The sequence below is a fragment of the Bos javanicus genome, chromosome 12, assembly GCF_032452875.1.
Source record: "Bos javanicus breed banteng chromosome 12, ARS-OSU_banteng_1.0, whole genome shotgun sequence".
NCBI lineage: Eukaryota > Metazoa > Chordata > Mammalia > Artiodactyla > Bovidae > Bos > Bos javanicus.
Genome location: NC_083879.1, coordinates 48,301,210 through 48,319,736, shown reverse-complemented (window position 1 = coordinate 48,319,736; position 18,527 = coordinate 48,301,210). Strand labels below are relative to the sequence as shown.

At 38.8% G+C, this 18,527-nt stretch overlaps 1 long non-coding RNA gene across 1 annotated transcript in view; it reads right to left on the bottom strand.

Annotated features, from left to right (window-relative positions):
* The window catches only part of LOC133258468 (uncharacterized), a 76,234-nt gene that overhangs the window by 4,869 nt on the left and 52,838 nt on the right, over positions 1-18,527 (bottom strand). The window contains exons 2-3 of the long non-coding RNA XR_009740035.1: positions 2,658-18,527; positions 2,178-2,206 (exon numbers count right to left, since the gene is read on the bottom strand). The exon at positions 2,658-18,527 is cut by the window's right edge and continues 26,770 nt beyond it. This is a non-coding gene — a long non-coding RNA (uncharacterized LOC133258468). The remainder of the gene's footprint in view (positions 1-2,177; positions 2,207-2,657) is intronic.

The following is an 18,527-nucleotide window of genomic DNA, read 5'->3' as shown; positions in this document are numbered from 1 at the left end:
TTTATGGCTGAGTTACTTTCCATTGTGTCTATGCACCACATTTTCTCTTTCCATTCATCTGACAATGGGACATTTAGATGGCTTTTATGTCTTGTCTGTGGTAACTAATGTTGCTATGAACATTGGGATGCATGTGTCTTTTCGAATTAGAGTTTCCTTCCAGTATGGGATTGCTGGATCATATGGTAACTCTGTTTTCAATTTTTAAAGGAACCTCCTGCTGTTTTCCAAAATGGCTGCACTAATTTACATTCCTATCAACTGTGTAAGAGGGTTCCTTACAAAAAGGCCAATATACATTTAATTTTTAAAATGTTAGTTATAGCTAGAACATTAAAGCAGCCTAGATGTTCATCAACAGATGAAAGGATAAAGAAGTTGTGGTGCATAGACACAATGGAATATTACTCATCCATAAAAAGGAACACAGTTGAGTCAGTCCTAATGAGGTGGATGAACCTAGAATCTATTATACAGAGTGAAGTAAGTCAGAAAGAGAAAGATAAATATCATATTCTAACGCATATATATGGAATCTAGAAAAATGGTACTGAAGAATTTATTTACAGGGCAGCAATGGAGAAACAGACATAGAGAATAGACTTACGGACGTGGGGAGAGGGGAGGAGAGGGTGACATGTGTGGAAACAGTAACATGGAAGCTTACATTACCATATGTAAAATAGATAGCCAATGGGAAATTGCCGTATGGCTCAGGAAACTCAAACAGGGGCTGTGTATCAACCTAGAGGGATGGGATGGGAAGGGAGATGGGAGGGAGTTTCAAAAGGGAGGGGATATATGAATCAGTTCAGTTCAGTCAGTTCAGTCACTCAGTCGTGTCTGACTCTGTGACCCCATGAACTGCAGCACGCCAGGCCTCCCTGTCCATCACCAACTCCTGGAGGTCACCCAAACTCATGTCCATCGACTCGGTGATGCCATCCAGCCATCTCATCCTCTGTCATCCCCTTCTCATCCTGCCCCCAATCCCTCCCACCATCAGAGTCTTTTCCAATGAGTCAACTCTTCGCATGAGGTGGCCAAAGTACTGGAGTTTCAGCTTTAGCATCATTCCTTCAAAAGAAATCCCAGGGCTGATCTTCAGAATGGATTGGTTGGATCTCCTTGCAGTCCTAGGGACTCTCAAGAGTCTTCCCCAACACCACAGTTCAAAAGCATCAATTCTTCAGTGCTCAGCTTTCTTCACAGTCCAAATTTCACATCCATACATGACCACAAGAAAAACCATAGCCTTGACTAGACAGACCTTTGTTGGCAAAGTAATGTCTCTGCTTTGGAATATGCTATCTAGGTTGGTCATAACTTTCCTTCCAAGGAGTAAGCGTCTTTTAATTTCATGGCTGCAATCACCATCTGCAGTGATTTTGGAGCCCAAAAAAATAAAATCTGACACTGTTTCCACTGTTTCCCCATCTATTTCCTATGAAGTAATGGGACCAGGTGCTATGATCTTAGTTTTTTGAATGTTGAGCTTTAAGCCAACTTTTTCACTCTCCTCTTTCACTTTCTTCAGGAGGCTTTTTAGTTCCTCTTACCTATGGCTGATTCATGTTGAGGTTTGACAGAAAGCAACAAAATTCTGTAAAGCAATTATCCTTCAATAAAAAATATAAATTAATTTTTAAAAAGTTAGTTACAAAAAGAATACTTACAGTAGGACCTCATATTTTAAAAGAAGAATTATTATCAAAATTATGTTAACAGTCATCTCTCAGTGATAGGGTTATACCTTTATATGGAATTGTATTTCCTAAATTATTTGTGATCATCATACAAACAATAAAGGTATGTCCCCCCCCCCATTTCCCTATTATGAAGGGGGAATCATCATGGTAAGTAATATCTGGCCATTTTTGAATTGGTTGGGTGTGAAATTTAATTCTCTGTCCAGAAAACAGTCCTGTTTATAGTCTACTGAAAATCTAAATGGAAAGTGTACTTCATACCTGAAATTTTCAATGATAATGATGGAGGTTGTGACATTTGGAAAAAGAAAGGTCACATAAAATGAAAGGTCACGTGTGTTATGGTGAAAAGCAACTCTGTGGGCAGGGCACTCCATTTGGAAGGGAGATTTTTTAATACCTCATAGTTGTGATTCTGAAGGTTGGCATCTCTTGATTTTACTCTCCACCCTGTTTCTTCTTACTTACCAACACTACATGAGCCAGGTCTTGGGAATCTGGAGAAAGAGTAATTGGAGGGAATTGGGAGAGAAGGAAATGATGACAACAATGAGAAAACCTTCTTGGCCACAGCTCAGAGAGCAATGCTATCAAGCTCGTAAATTTGGTGCTATTTTTATCTCCAGAAAAACGCAAAAATGAGCCCAAATGCCTCCTCTCCCAATCCATGCACAAATTTTAAGTCAAAATTTAACCCAGAGGGGAAAAAATGAACCAAATACATACGTGTACCTAGCTAAATCCCTCACAAAGGAGCCTCCAGTATTTCTACTCAGCCTAAGAAATAACTCCTAGATCTTCTGCTGAAATGATTCATGAAAAAAAAAGCTAAATATGTTTTCTTAAGAAGAAAGTCAATGTGTCAGAAAAATATGATTGTACTAATCCAGTTTAACTTTTAACCTCAATAAATAAGCAAGAGAAGTTTGCAACCTGAACCTTTCTTACCAGTGAATGTTTCTCTTCCTTCTACTCCTGAAGAGTTTTTCTTTTTTATCCTGGGGATAAAGAGATATTATAATTCATCAAAATTTCATCCCTACAGGAATCTGGACACCCCCAAAATATGATATGAACTAGTGAAACAAATTATGAAACTGTCTTTCACAAATATTTTTTTAAACAAGAGGCAGTCACTCATTTGGATGCAACCTGGGGCGAAAGAAAAGAATTAAGGCAAGGCCTTCTGGAAGGCTTTTTCTACCATGAAGAGAAGCAGTGGGCTGGGATCAGGACGTAGCACTCCACCAGTACTGTTGTCCTGAGGAAGTCCCTTCACTACCCAGACTCTGTAAGAAGTGAAGACCACTGTAATGGTTGCCAGAGATAGGGATGGGTGAAATGAATGAAGGTGATCAAAAGATACAAACTGACTATTCCAAGATAAATACGTCCTGTGATGTAGTGTGTTTCATGGTGACTATAGTTAACACTGTGGTATGATATACTTGAAAGTTGTTAAGACAGAAGATCTTAAAAGTTCTAATTACAAGAAAAAACAGTTGCAATTATTTGCAATTATGTGGTGACAGATGTGAACTAGACTTACTGTAGTGATGCTCAGTTGGTAAACAATCCACCTGCAACACAGTAGACCTGGGTTCAATCCCTGAGTTGAGAAGAGCCCCTGGAGAAGGAAATGGCAACCCACTCCAGTATTCTTGCTTGCGAAATCCTTTGGACAGGGGAGCCTGGTGGACTACAGTTCATGGGGTCGCAAAGAGTCAGAGACAATTTAGCAACTAAAGCACCAACCACTTTATATCATGTTGTACACCTGAAATTAACATGTAAGACCATGCCAACTATGTCTCAAGTTTTTAAAATAACATTGGCCCAAAAAAATGGGTAGACTAAACAGCTTTATATATGCCTTGTAGTTCTAAAATCTGATTATTGTAATAGATTACTAGCAGGAGAAAGGTACAAGCCAAAATGTACAATATAATTCCATTTTTGTAAAATAAAGTAGAAACATAGTTGTTGCTGCTGTTCAGTTGCTAAGTTGTGTCTGACTCTTTGTGACCCCATGAACTGCAGCACACCAAGCTTCCCTGTCTTTCACCATCTTTGGAGTTTGCTCAAACTCAGGTCCACTGAGTTGGTGATACCATCCAAACAGCTCATCCCCCTTCTCCTCCTGCCTTCAGTCTTTCCCAGCATCAGGGTCTTTTCCAATGAGTTGGCTTTTTGCATCAGGTGGCCAAAGTATTGGAGCTTCACCATCAGTCCTTCTAATGAATATTTCAAGGTTGGTTCCCTTTAGGATTGACCTGGTTTGATCTCCTTGCAGTCCAAGGGACTCCCAAGAATTTCCTTTAGCACCACAGTTCAAAAGCATCAATTCTTTGAAGCTCAGCCTACTTTATGGTCCAGCTCTCACATCTGTATGTGACTACTGGAAAAATTATAGCTTTGACAGTACAGACATTATTGGCAAAGTGATGTCTCTGCTTTTTAATATGCTGTCTAGGTTTACCATAGCTTTTCTTTCAAAGAGCTATTGTTTTTTAATTTCATGGCTACAATCACTGTCTGCAGAGATTTTGGAGCCTAAGAAAATAAAATCTGTTACTGTTTCCACTTTTCCCCCATCTATTTGTGATGAAGAAACACAATAATAACACAAAAATTTAAGACAAAGGCTGGAGTGAACTTTAACCAAAATCATACAAATTGTAGCTTTTTCTAACTCTTCATCCAAGTGCTTGGTCAGTACTGTAATATTCCAAATAGTGACTTCTCCCAATCTGTGATTCAATTTTTTACTCTTCTAATGATGTCATGTCATTGATGAACAGCTGTTAATTTTAATGCAGACTCATCTAGTGTTTTTCCTCTTTAAATTAGCATTTTCTCTGTCCCACTCAACAAATCTTTACCTATATCATGATGTGAAGCCATCAGTGGGTTATCTTCATCTTTTTTTCTCCAGTTGTTCCACCTGTGGACTAAAGGAAGGGCTATACCCCAAGGAACTTTCATAAGCAGGTACGCCTTGCTGTAAAATGGAACTTCCTTGAAGGAAGTTGAGGAGAAGACTTGACAATCTTTGTTCCACACTGTCTCAATAAGTCCTCTGGGCATTGATTCTCTCTGTCTTTCTGGTAGACTCTAAATCTCGTGATGCATCATTGGCAAATTTCCATTTCATCAGTGTTTTCTCTAACCTCTCCTGAATCTTCAGCTAACCCAAACTGTCTGTGTCCCATTCATTGCTCCAAGCAAGAGTGAATCTAGATTTTTTTCAAGTCCTGAAATGTATACAGTTTTGGGAACACTTTTAAAGAAAAGAAAGTAACACAATCCTGGGGCATCATGTAAACAAATAGAAAATACCCACAGCTGTCCTGGGAGGGGCCGGTGCAAGTGAGGGGTCTGTCCACAGGTCAAAACTCCCTCTGCAGGATTCTCAGGATGAGGTTACTTTGCATTCATACATCTCTGTAAACAAGATCCTTAAATTGGGGTACATTGTTATTTTTAAGTCATTTTTCTTATTTTATCACAAGCTCTCATTCCTCTGACATTTATTTTTCAGACACTTTCTCTCCCTGTTTTTATTACTAACGTCCCTTTATCCACTTACATTCTTTTTTTAAATTAATTTTTATTGGAGTATGGTTGATTTACAATGTTGTGTTAGTTTCTGTTGTAGAGCAAAATGAATCAGCCATACATGTATATGCAGACATGTGTGTGTGTATATATGTATATATATATATACATACATACATACATATATATATCCCCTCCCTGTTGGACTTCTAATTCAGGTCACCACACTACATTAAGTAGAGTTCTCTCTGTTACACAGTATGTTCTCATTAGTTACCTATTTTATACCTAATAGCAATTGTGTATATATATGTCAATCTCAACCTCCTAATTCCACCCACCCACTCCTTTCCACCTTGGTATCCATACATTTGTTCTCTATCTCTTGTTTCTATTTCTGCTTTGCAAATAAGGTTATCTATACCATTTTTCTGAATTCCACATATATACATTAATATACAGTATTTTTCTCGTTCTGACTTACCCCACTTTGTATGGCAATCTCTAGGTCCATCCACATTTCTAAAAATGACCCAATTTTATTCCTTTTTTATGGCTGCATGTTATTCCTTTGTACATGTATACCACATTTTCTTTATCCATTCTTCTGTTGATGGGCATTTATGTTGCTTCCATTTCCTGGTTATTGTAAATAATGCTGCTATGAACATTTGGGTGCATGCATCTTTTTGAATTATGGTTTTCTCTGGGTATAGCCCAGTAATGGGATTGCTGGGTCATAATCTTCTACTGAGTAGATTTCCTCACTTAGGAAAGTTCTTCATCCACTCTGTGTCCCTTAATATCCACAAAGATGACCTGTCCAACACCATCGTCCTTCATCTTTTAAGACTGCTCCTCTGATGCCATGCCTCCCTCTGGCCAACACTGCTTTTTCTGGTCTCCTTCGCATTAAATCATCTTACAACAGCTCTCTGCAGTTACTATCCTCACTTTCCTCACTCCCAATTCCATCCTCAATCCTCTTCAAATGAAGAAAGTGACCCTCCCAAGTCAATGATGAATTTCATGTTTCCAAAAGCAGTGATCATTGTCTTCATCTTACTTGTCATCTAAACAGTTGTTCACTCCCTCTTTTTTAAGAAAAAGCTTTATTATTATTATTTTTTCTTGACATCACACTCTCCTGGTTTTCTCAGACCTCCTGGGTCATTAATTCTCTCATTTTCCTTCAGAGCCTCCTCCCCCAATGATCAATCTCTAAATATGGGAGTCTCAATACTGACTACTGAACTTGTCCTCTTCTCCATCTGCACTCGTCACTGAAGTGATTTCCTCCAGTTACATAGCTCTAAATTCTACTTCCATGCATGTGATTCCAAAAGTGTGTATCTCCGCTATTCCCTCTTCCTAAATCTCCTGATGCATATTAGTTTCCTAGGATTGTTCTAACAAACTATTACACTAGGAACCGGGTGGCTAGGCAAGAGAAATGTATCGTCTCAAGTTCTGGAAGCTAGAAACCCAAAAGCAGGATGTTGGTAAGGTTGGTTCCTTCTGAGGGTTGTGTGGAAGAATCTGTTCCATCTCTCTCTCTTATCTTCTGGTCACTTCAGACATTCTTTGGCTTGCAGATGGTATTCTTCCTGTGTCTTCATATCATTTTCCCTCTATGAATGTCTGTCCATGTGTCCTAATTTTCCCTTGTTATAAGGACACATTCATGCTGAATTAGGGCCCACACTAATAACCTCATTTAATGTGATTATCTGCAAAGACCTTATTTCCAAATGAGGTCACATTCATAAGTACTGGAGGTTAGGACTTCAACCTCTTTTAAGGGGCCACAACTGAACTCAAAAAACCATCTAGCTTCTTCCCTAACACTCTTCTTGGATGAGAATGTCAAACCCAACAAGCACAAAATAGAAATCTTGATTGATTTCTCAGTTGCTTTCCCAAACTGAGTTTTTCTTTAGGCTTATTTACTTTAACAAGGGGTGCCATCATGTACCATCTTAGGTGTCATTCTTGAGGAGTCTCTATTCCTCATGCCTCACTGCCAATGTATCAGTAAATTAAGCCAGTTTCATTAAATTGCATACTGAAGCTATTCACTTCTCTCTCTACCACTACCGCTTTGATCTAAGCCACCATCATCTCTCATCTGGAGCGTGGAAATAGCCACTTCTTTCCATTCTTGCCTCACTACAATGTAGTCTCCACTCTGCCACAAGAAACTTTTGCCTGAAGTTTGATGGTTTTGGTCAAAGTAATATATACACATAATTGAAAAATATATGATAATATTTTAAAACTTCAGTGAAAATCGGTAGTTCCTTAGATCATCCCTTTCTTATTCTTTATTTCCTTGTTTCATCTGGTGTTTGCTTCCACTCTAAATAATATGATTTCTATTTCTTGATTTGTGAATTTAAATACTCTCTATTGGCTTACTTTTATGGTTGGTGAAGACTTAGTTTTTCTGTGCCACCATTCTCCACTTCTCATTCTCTGTTTCCCATAGTAATACTACTATTAATATTTTTATTTAGCATTTTTTTGTGTTAGACAACTTAGCAGAGGTTTCTTTATTTGTTTGTTTAGATGTATTTTAATTCTAAAGCTAGGTAGTTTCCTTTTTATACATATTTTGTGCTTTGCTTGTGGAGGTAATTTTCTTGAGACTTTGCATGAGTTACAGATATGAAAATGATTTTATTTTATCCTCAAACTTGATGATAATTTGATTTGGTACAAATTTTTAGGTTGAAAATGATTCTCCTTGGTACTTTGTAAGCATTCTTCCATTGCCTTTTGTCTGTAGCATTGTTACCACTGAAAAGTTGAATGGTGTGTTTAATGTTGTTACTTTGTAATCTGTTTATTTTCTCTACAAAAGCTTCTTGAAGTTTGTCTAACAGGACGCTCTTATGTGTCCTAATGATATGCTTGAAATAGGTCTTTATTATTCATTCTCCTGGGAATTTTGTAAACTTTTTCAATCTAAGGATTCATGTCCTCAAATTGGATGAAATCATCATATATTTCTTTCATTATGTTCTTTATTGTCTTTTCTTACTCTCTGAAACACTCTGAGTTAAGTGTTAGATACCCTGATCCTCCAAGTCTTGTCTTTCTTTTTCTCCTGTCATTTTGCTTCGGTTCTACTTTTTTTGAACTCTGTTTTCTTGTATTTTTCATTTCATCTGAACTTTTTTTCTTTGTTGGTTCCTTTTTTAGTTTCCTAATCTCATATTAGGTATGCAATGTCGGTAAAGAATCTGCCTGCAATTCAGAAGACCCAGGTTTAATTCCTGGATTGCAAATATCCCCTGGAGAAGAAGATGGCATTGCACTCCAGTATTCTTGCCTAGAGAATCCCATGGGCAGAGAAGCCTGGCAGGCTACAGTCCATGGGGTTGCAAGAGTTGGACACGACTTAGTGACTAAACAATGAGATACAGCATCTTAATACAGACAAAAATAATTATCTTCCGAAAGCAAAAAATAGTTATGTTGCTGTTTGATTTACCTCTGTTTCCTCCAGATTTTCCTTTCTGTTTGTGTTTATCTCTTTTCTATTGGAGAGATAAATTGGGGGTTTTCACAAATATTTTCTTATCTTCTAGTTAATATTTAATGGTGCTTGGAAACAAGATCTAGTCCATGATCAGGACTGGTCAAGTTGTGGACTTCATTCTGAGTTTAGTAGGGAATTATATGAAAGTATGTTCTCTAGGAATTTTCAGTGTCTTCTGAGAAAAAAATCATTTGAGCTTCTTGCCTGTGGAATATAGACCAACATTCTTACAACAGGAAATTCAGTTTTCAAGCTTTAGATTAATTTTCTATTTTATTCCTCAAGCTTCATGTGTATGTCCTTCACTCTGCCATGTACCTTGGTGCCTTTGCTACTCAAGTTCAAATTCTCTGTAGAATATATGCTTTTTCTTGCCATGGAGCAGCTGTCCTCAGTCTTTTTGGCACCAAGTACTGTTTTCATGGAAGACAAATTTTCCATGGACCAGGTGGGGTTGGGGATGATTTGGGGATGATTCAAGAGCATTACATTTATTGTGCACTTATTTCTTATAACATCAGCTTCACTTCAGTGCTTGCCTGAGTGTTAAGTTGCTTTCGTTGTGTCCAACTCTGTGTGACCCTATGGACTGCAACCTGCCAGGCTCCCCTGTCCATGAGATTCTCCAGGCAGGAATACTGGAGTGGGTTGCCATGCCGTGCCCTCCTCCAGGGAATCTTCCCAACCCAGGGGTCAAACCTGCATCTCTTAAGTCTACCTGCATTGATAGGTAGGTTCTTTACCGCTAGAGCCACCTGGAAGCCCATCTTAGATCATCAGGCATTAGATCCCAGAGGTTGGAAACTCCTGCCATAAAGGATATCACCTTGATACAGGGCTCAGAATAGGCATCTGAAGACTAATATAATAGCTTTTTGTGCAAACTTTCATCCAATCCATCTATTTCCATACTTCGCTTCACTCTGCTTTGTGTGATTTCAAGTCCTGGGCAATAAAAATTGACTCATCCCTCATTGGTATTCTCTGCACATACTTTGGGTTATAATTACCTGCATCTATCTGAGTCAGTTACCATTCCTCTGTCCATCTGCTTCCATTTTCCAAAAATATGCAGTAATGCTTTAGCTCCTGCTGTCTTCTCCCCTTTCATCATTGCTCTTAAAGTTTTATGCCTTTCTTCTTCCTTTACTATTATTTCAGCAAAGTCTTTGGATAAGGAGAAAACTACATGTGGCGAATCATTAACCTTAACATCATTAATCAAAATAATAACTTTCTGTTTAAAATTCTCCAGTGGATTTGTATCACATTAAGGATGTCACAGTCATCAGCTGATTTTGTCCTCCAGATGTGAATTTCTGAGCCCCAAGACCACCCAGGAAAAACAAGGAATCCAGCAGCCATCAGACTGCAGTTGTTCCCCTCAGTGAGCACTGAGGAAAAACGCATGATACTGGCCCCAAATAGCTGAGATGCATATGAAAGGAAGGATTCAGCGAATCTAAACTCTTGTATCTTCCCATACATTTGTTGTTGCTGTTCAGTTACTAAGTCATATCTGACTCTTTGCGACTCCATGAGATGCAGCATGCCAGGCTTCCCTGTCCTTCACTATCTCCTGGAGTTTGCTCAGACTCATGTCCACTGAGTTGATGATGCCATTTGACTAACTTATCTTCTGTTGCCCTCTTCTCCTCATGCCCCCAGTCTTTCCCAGTATCAAGGTCTTTTCCAATGAATTGGCTCTTAGCATAAAGTAGCCAAAGTATTGGAGCTTGAGCTTCATCATCAGCCCTTCCAATGAATATTCAGGACTGATTTCCTTTAGGATTGATAGATTTGATCTCCTTGCAGTCCAAGGGACTCTCAAGAGTTTTCTCTGGCACCACAGTTTGAAAGCATCAATTCTTTGGCACTCACCCTTCTTTAAGGTCCAACTCTCACATCCATATATGACTACGGGAAAAACCACAGCTTTGACTGTATGGACCTTTTTTGGCAAAGTAATGCCTCTGCTTTTGAATATACTATCTAGGTTTGTCATGGCCTTCCTTCCAAGGAGCAAGCATCTTAATTTCTTGGCCATAGTCACCATCTACAGTGATTTTGGAATCTCCAAAATAAAATCTGTCACTGTTTCCACTTTTTCCCCATCTATGTGTCATAAAGTTATGGGACTGGATGCCATGATCTTCGTTTTTTGAATGCTGAGTTTTAAGCCAGCTTCTTCATTGCCCTTTTTCACTCTCATCAAGAGGCTCTTTAGTCCCTCTTCATTTCGCTAAATTCCTTAAGGTAAGATATCTGATTTTCTTTAATTCACAAAAATATTTTGATATTCAGACTACCTGACCTTTGCTGCAACAGTCTATATAGCCTGACTCCTCCCCCAACCTCCTCAGAGCAGTTCTTTCAGGGTTAGTTGAGATGGTGTCTCCCAAGCTTGAAATCCTAAAAAATCCCATTGAATAAAACATAACCTTCAAAAAAATAAAAATAAATTCAAATATATTTTCATGACCTTCAAGGCCTTATGTATCTGAGGCTGTATGTCTTTCTATCCCATCACTATCTTTCACCCTTTCACTTACTCTACTCTAACATTTACCTCCTTCCAGTTGTTTAAAGTCTTTGTCCTCTAATTCTTACATGGCTTGTTTCTTTCTTATTCAGATCTCAGCTCCATATCACTTCCGAGAAGCCTTCCTGACTTTCAAAAGTACTGCTGCATCAGGATATTCTACAATATCAATTTGTTAATTTTTTTAGATAATGTCTGTAATAATCTCATATATTCATATTTGCCAGTTTATAGTCTGTATCCTCCCCACCAGAATGTCAGCTTCATAAGTGCAAAGGGTTCATCAAGCTTGCTCCCTGCAGTGTCTGTTTTGCATGACATCCTATAAGTGTGTTAAGTCACTTCAGTCATGTCCGACTCTTTGTGACCCCGTGGCTGTAGCCCACAAGGCTCCTCTGTCCATGGGATTCTCCAGGCAAGAATACTGGAGTAGATTGCCATGCCCTCCTCCAGGGGATCTTCACCCGACCCTGCTAAGTCACTTTAGTCGTGTCCAACTCTGTGCGACCCCATAGATGGCAGCCCACCAGGCTCCCCAGTCCCTGGGATTCTCCAGGCAAGAACACTGGAGTGGGTTGCCATTTCCTTCTCCAATGATGAAAGTGAAAAGTGAAAGCGAAGCCGCTCAGTCGTGTCCAACTCGCAGCAACCCCAGGGACTGCAGCACCAGGCTCCTCCGTCCCTGGGATTTTCCAGTCAAGAGTACTGGACTGGGGTGCCATTGCCTTCTCCAGAGATAATAAATATTTACTAAATTATAAATGATAGAACGTTTCTGTCTTTAAGTGCCAAACTGGGCAATATACATTTATCTCTTCTGATACAAGAAAAGAATTTCGGAAAACCTTAGAATTTATTCTAGAAGCTGTGCTCTAAACTTTGTTATTATAACCAAGGAGAATATTAGAGATGCAGGTCAAGGGCCCAGTATTTGGAAGACGAACCAGGTTAGGGTGTGTTATGTAAACCAAGGGAGAAGTAAATGAGCAAAACTATGAAACACTAATGTGTCTAGAATATAGGACTAAGAACAGAGCTACAGGTTCAGTGACCTTTAAGAAAATAATTTCAGTGGTGAGCTGAAGATAAGAGACAGATTTCATGGAGTTAAGGTGAAGATTGGGGTGAGGCTGTGGGTACAGAGGACTCAGTTACAGTAGATTATTAGTCGTTCAAAATCATTAGCAGGGAAGGAGAGGGAACAGGGTAAGGCCGGATGAGAGAACTGTGGTCATTATTTAGAGTGATGTCAGTCTGCCTTGTTCTATCCTCTCTAGTCTCACTCATCTCTGCTGGCTGGATATTTTCTGGGGGAAGAAAGTTTTCCTTTTTCGTTGCAGCCTTTTTAATGCTTATTGCTTCTGTCTCTGTGTCTTTCTCCATCCTTTCCTGTGTCTCCTGCCTGTCTCCTCTCTTTTCTTTTTCTCCACTGTTGATTTCGTTGCACTTCCTATCTTCACTGTATATCTGCAGGTGATTCTGTAAGTCAGTAGTTCTCAAAGGGTGGGCCCCAGATCAGTAGCATCAGCATCATCTGAGAACAGCCTAGAGATGCAGGCAGTGGGTCTCACCTCAAACCTACTTGATAAGAAATTCTGAGAGTGGAACCCAGCTATGTATTAATGAGCCCTAAAGTGATTTTGATGTATGTCAAAAATTGAAAACCACTGCCATAAGCTATATCTTAATTTCTGAGCCTTCTTTGAAGTTCAAGTTCTGGCAGTGTCTATAAGCCAAACACGGCTACCTGGGCATTATCTCTGGCTATGTTCCCAGATCCCAACTCTTCTTTGCACAACAGCCTCACTGCTTACCATTCCTGATCTAAAATTGTTTCAACTCTCTCCACCATTCTAATTGGCCTTTACAGCATATTAAACTTTTCCATATCCTTTTTAATAACAAAATTAGTTTAAATAAATAATTGTGACACTGTGTATGTGGCCTGGCCAGTACAAATTTATTCACTATTATTGATATCTTCTCTTGTGTGACTCAGCTTAGCCAATTTAGGTATTTGGATCTTTGTATTTTTATAAATAGTAAAGCTCTTTGTACATTGGAGGAATGAATTTTGTTCACTGGTTAATATTTGAACATAAATATTTTCTTGTTCTGTCAGTGTCTAAAGTTTCATTGTTTTTAATTATAATGAAGCTTAAAAGTCAATTCTATAATATGTAATAGATTGTAGACAGATGTGACTTTCTGTAATATTTTGTATTGTTCAATAAGTAGAAAATTATCATTGCTATAGAATTGAAATAAAGTTTATGTTGTAGATTCTAGTGTTTTTCCATGGCTTAAAAGAACATGTAGCACTGTCCTTGGTTCATTTGACTTATGGTATAAAAAACCATGGGCTTCCCTTGTGGCTCAGACGGTAAAGAATCTGCCTGCAATGCAGGAGAACTGGCATAAAGCTAATTATCCCCCCAAATTCTTATAAGTTAATGATGACTTTCCAAACTTCTTTATTAACTTCAGTTTTTGAAGGCAGTAGAGTGTAAAGGTTAAAATATGGCGTCAGAGCCCAGTGGCCTGGATTTAATATTAGCTGCAGCGTTAGCTGATCTTGGAAATAATCCCTTTAACATTCAGCTCATTTGTCCCTAATGAAGCCGTCATCAGCTCACTGGGACAAAGATACCAGTATGTTCAGCATCCAGTACATAGTGAAGTGAAAGTGAAGTCGCTCAGTCATGTCCAACTCTTTGTGACCCCATGGACTGTACCTGCCAGGCTCCTCCATCCATGGAATTTTCCAGGCAAGATTACTGCACTGGGTTGCCATTTCCTTCTCCAGGGGATCCTTCCAACCCAGGGATCAAACCCCGGTCTCCTGCATTGCAGGCAGACTCTTTACCATCTGAGCCACAGGAGGGCTTCTAAAGTGAAAGTGAAGTCACTCAGCACATAGCAAAAGTGAAAGTGAAAGTGAAGTCGCTCAGTCGTGTCCGACTCTTTGCGACCCCATGGACTGTAGCCCACCAGGCTCCTCCGTCCATGGGATTCTCCAAGCAAGAATACTGGAGTGGGTTGCCATTTCCTTCTCCAGGGGATCTTCCTGATCCAGGGATCGAACCCAGGTCTCCCGTATTACAGGCAGACACTTGGCTCAGAGGTTAAAGCACATAGTAAGTGATGAGTAAATCTTAGCTATGTGACATTTTAAAAGTCATTAGATTTCCTCTCTGGCCTCTTACTGTGCCATTAGTACATGTCTATTTTTGTACCATTACATTATTTTAATTATTGCTATTTCCAGATATATACTGTTTCAGGCTGGTCTCCTCTATTAGCTCCTTTTTTCAGAAAATCATATAAAGTATACATGTTGTACCTGACTGGCTTGAACAAGAAGCAAAGGAGCTTAGTAGGTAGAACACCTACCAAGGTGACTTGAAAGAGAAAATAAGATGCCTGGCCAGTCACGTGGGCCTTGGCAAGAGGACAAAATGAATGTGACACTTTGACAGAGGAAAGACCCTTGGGACAGAGGTAGTGTTTTAGATGGGAGAAAAGGAGGAAGACAGGTGAGTTATAGGAGGTGTCATAGGAGAGAATCTATGTGAGAAGAAAACAAAGAGGCAAGAAAAGCAAAGAATGGAACAGTAAGTGACGCACAGCCCAATCTGCACAGCTCCCATTATCTCTTTGCCTGGAAATGAAGTCAGTACATCCTCTAGCACTCAATAGGTAGGCTTTGCTCACACACAGCCAACGACATGAGAGCAAGACAGTAAAACGTGAATCTCTTCATTTAGCGCTAAGCTCTATTTTGCTTAAGTGTTTTAATGCAGAGTCACTGACTTTTTTTAATTGACTGGATATTCTAGATATTATGTTTTGCTCTAAAACTTTGGAACCACTATTTATTGGTGCCTCTAAATATTTCTCAGTGCATATTCACATGAATTTTTAAAATCATTTCTATCATTTCAAACTTCTCTAAATACCCTTGACCATTATTTCAGCAGGCTCAATCATTTGGCCTTATTCCACATTTGAAATTATGATTTGTATTTCCTGATAGATTTCTCTCCAATTGCATTTTGACTCCTAACCTTTGTTTTATATTACCTAAGAGCACACAGTGTTACCTTCAGAGAGGGTAGATACATATCGCATTGGAAAGCTATAGTGGGTCTGATCCCTTGAGTTAGCCTTAAGGTTCATCCATGCCACTTAAAGTAATCCAGTATGCACCTTGGTAATTGAAATCCTTCCATTACCCTCACTCCAGCCCATTGAGATATTTCTCTTGCAGATGGAGTTCCATCAGGAGGTGAGCCAAATGGTTTGGGAAGATGGGGCATTTTTCCAACAAGATTTTTGGCTGCCCACCAACAAGCTGGTTGGTGTTCATAATTCCAAGTTGACCCTTCTTAGCAAGGTTTCCATTTATAAAGAGCACCGTCAACCCTGCTTTTCATTCTGGGGGAACACTTGGGACTTGGGTTCACCAAGGCTCACGGTGCAACCATGAGAGAAGGTTATCTCAGATTTCTTCGTTGCTTGATTTTTTGCCACCAAAAAAAACCCCACAAAAAAACTCATATTGCTTCTTGTCCTCAGTTGTAAGTCAAAACTTTTCACACCATATGAAGTATTATCATGTATGTTTAAATATCTTGAACCTCATAGATGTCATTTTCACTTGAGTGCAATCTCACCCCAGAGTACAAGTTTGAAAAGAAAGGTTTTAGATATTAACAAAGCTAGCAAATTTCTAGGCTAAAGCATCAATAATGCTTTTTAATGTGCTTAAAAGGATGTACATTCTGTATTTATGTATGTATGTATCTGAACCACAGCAGGAGAACTAAATAATTCAGTGGAATGCATAGAGAAAACTAATGATCCCATATTCTAATAACTGTTTTATGAAAAGCTTTTCATTTGGCTCTCAAAACTGCCTCATAAGTCAACACTTGGATAATGCAGTGAAGTTATATTTAACTCTAGAACTCTCCTCACATGCCAGGTTTCAAATATGTTTCTAAGTAAATGTCCTTTTTGGGCTCATTATGACTATTCCTGTCTTCCCTCAAAACAACCTCTTATGTATGTTCATTTCCCTTCTTTCCTTGACTTCTGGCTGTCAGATTTACACCTCTTCCAATCCATGTTATCTTGGCCTGGAGCAGCAATATCACACCCAAGGACAGGGAGCCCGAGCTTGACAGATGTTGCCAGAGAGTACCTAGCAAATGTTTTCTTACAAGATCGATCCACTCAAGCAATGGCCCACAATAGTATTTCAGAGCAGGTTTATAAGGAGCTACTGGAAGACTTCTTAATAAATCACTGATGGAAATCTTACTTTGCTGAAATAGAGAGAAGGTGTACACAGCCAAATCAAACAGACAGGTATCCCCCAGAGCCAGCCCAGGGATTTGTGATGAGAGAGATGAGGTTGTGTTGCTTCTTGGCAAAGGGTAAGAGTTACGTAGCAAATAGGCTTGTTGTACATACGGATACTGCAGCAATCATCACAGCTTCTGTGCCCAGGGAGGATCTAGTTTGAAATCCTACTGAAAATGCGCTTTTCCAAATTCCACCCCGCAAAGATACACCTTTATTGAAACACAAATAACTCCCCAAACAGAGGCTACCAAAATGCCTCAAGTTCTCTTGATTTTACCAGAAAATATGTGGCAGTAGGTGCATATTCTGTACATAATAAGAAGAAATGGGACACTGTACCTATTTTTCTGTTCACCTGAAATGATCACAACATTGTTAATCGGCTATACCCTGATACAAAATGTTTTTGGTGTTAAAAAAATAAAAAAATTTTTTTAAAGTATGGTTGCTTTACAATGTTGTATTGGTTTTCTACTCTATGGCAAAGTGAAACAGCTGTGTATATTATATATATCCCCTCTTTTTTGTATTTCTTTCCCATTTATGTCACCACAGAGCATTGATAAAATTCCCTGTGCTATACATTATGTTCCCATTAGTTTTCTGTTTTATATACAGTATCAATAGTGTATATATGTCAATCCCAATCTCCTAAATGTACCTATATTTCTGATGTTCTGCATAAGCACTAACATCTATGTTAAAATAACCCTTTAGTGTTGAGAAAAATAGAATTTTAAATGCTAAAACTATGAGTTTCATGTTCCTGAGAACTCTGACATTTAAAAAGTTAGCTTTTTTTCAGCTTGGCTTATAATAAGTAACAAAATACTCTATTCCTGCATATAATATGCGATAGAGGTGTATGTGCATGTGTCTGGGGAGAGAGAGAAATGTGTCTGAGTTTATACACAACATTAACGGACACAGGGAAGTTCAGCGTTCTCAGGCGTAACACTAACAAAGATTCATTTAGTGGCTTATGCAGTTATTTAGTAATTTGTTGCTTCAGTCACAAGTTGGAAATCCTAATTACTAACATATCTTTCAGAGTGAATGCTCTCTAATTTTAAACATTCCTGAAACTATGATTCAATCAAATTTCTTCACATCTCAGAAGAACAATGGTAGGCAAAGCATAAGACAAAATGCAATAAGCAAGCAGTGGGATTCAGGCAGTTGGGTCCAAGAGAATAATTTTCTCAATGTAATCCATGAACAGAATCCTTTTGAATATTAAAATCTTTATGAACTTTTGATATTGATGGGCCCAGAGCCCAAATAAATGGAATATATCAAAGTGTAAAATTATATCCAGTGAAAGCAGATCCTTATAAAAGGAGGCCAGTGACGGGGGGCTTTGTCCCTTTGGCTTGTTCACAATACCCAAGCAACAATCACCTTCACAAAGCCCTTGAGATAGCCCCACACCAAGATTTGGTGCCTGGGAAGCAGGTGAGGAGGCTCAACTCTGCTAAGAGTTCCAGGATAACCTGCCACTCCTGTAAATTCAGGTTTTTTTGAAGGCAACCTGAAAGATTAGTTATCAATCTTTTTTGCTTTAGATTTTGCCAATCCAAATTAGGGCTTTTTTGGCATTATTTAGAGAAATAAGGTCTTTCCAAGGAAGTTCATTCCAAAAGTGATTAAAATACATTCTCAAGACTTAAAAAAGAAATTTCTAATTTTAGAAGGGTACTTGTTCTATGACCTATGGAGATACTTAAATCTCAATTCCCGGAAAGATGAACTGCTCTCTTCTTCTTTTTGGCAGCTATATGTAGAGAATGAAATGCTGTGTCTG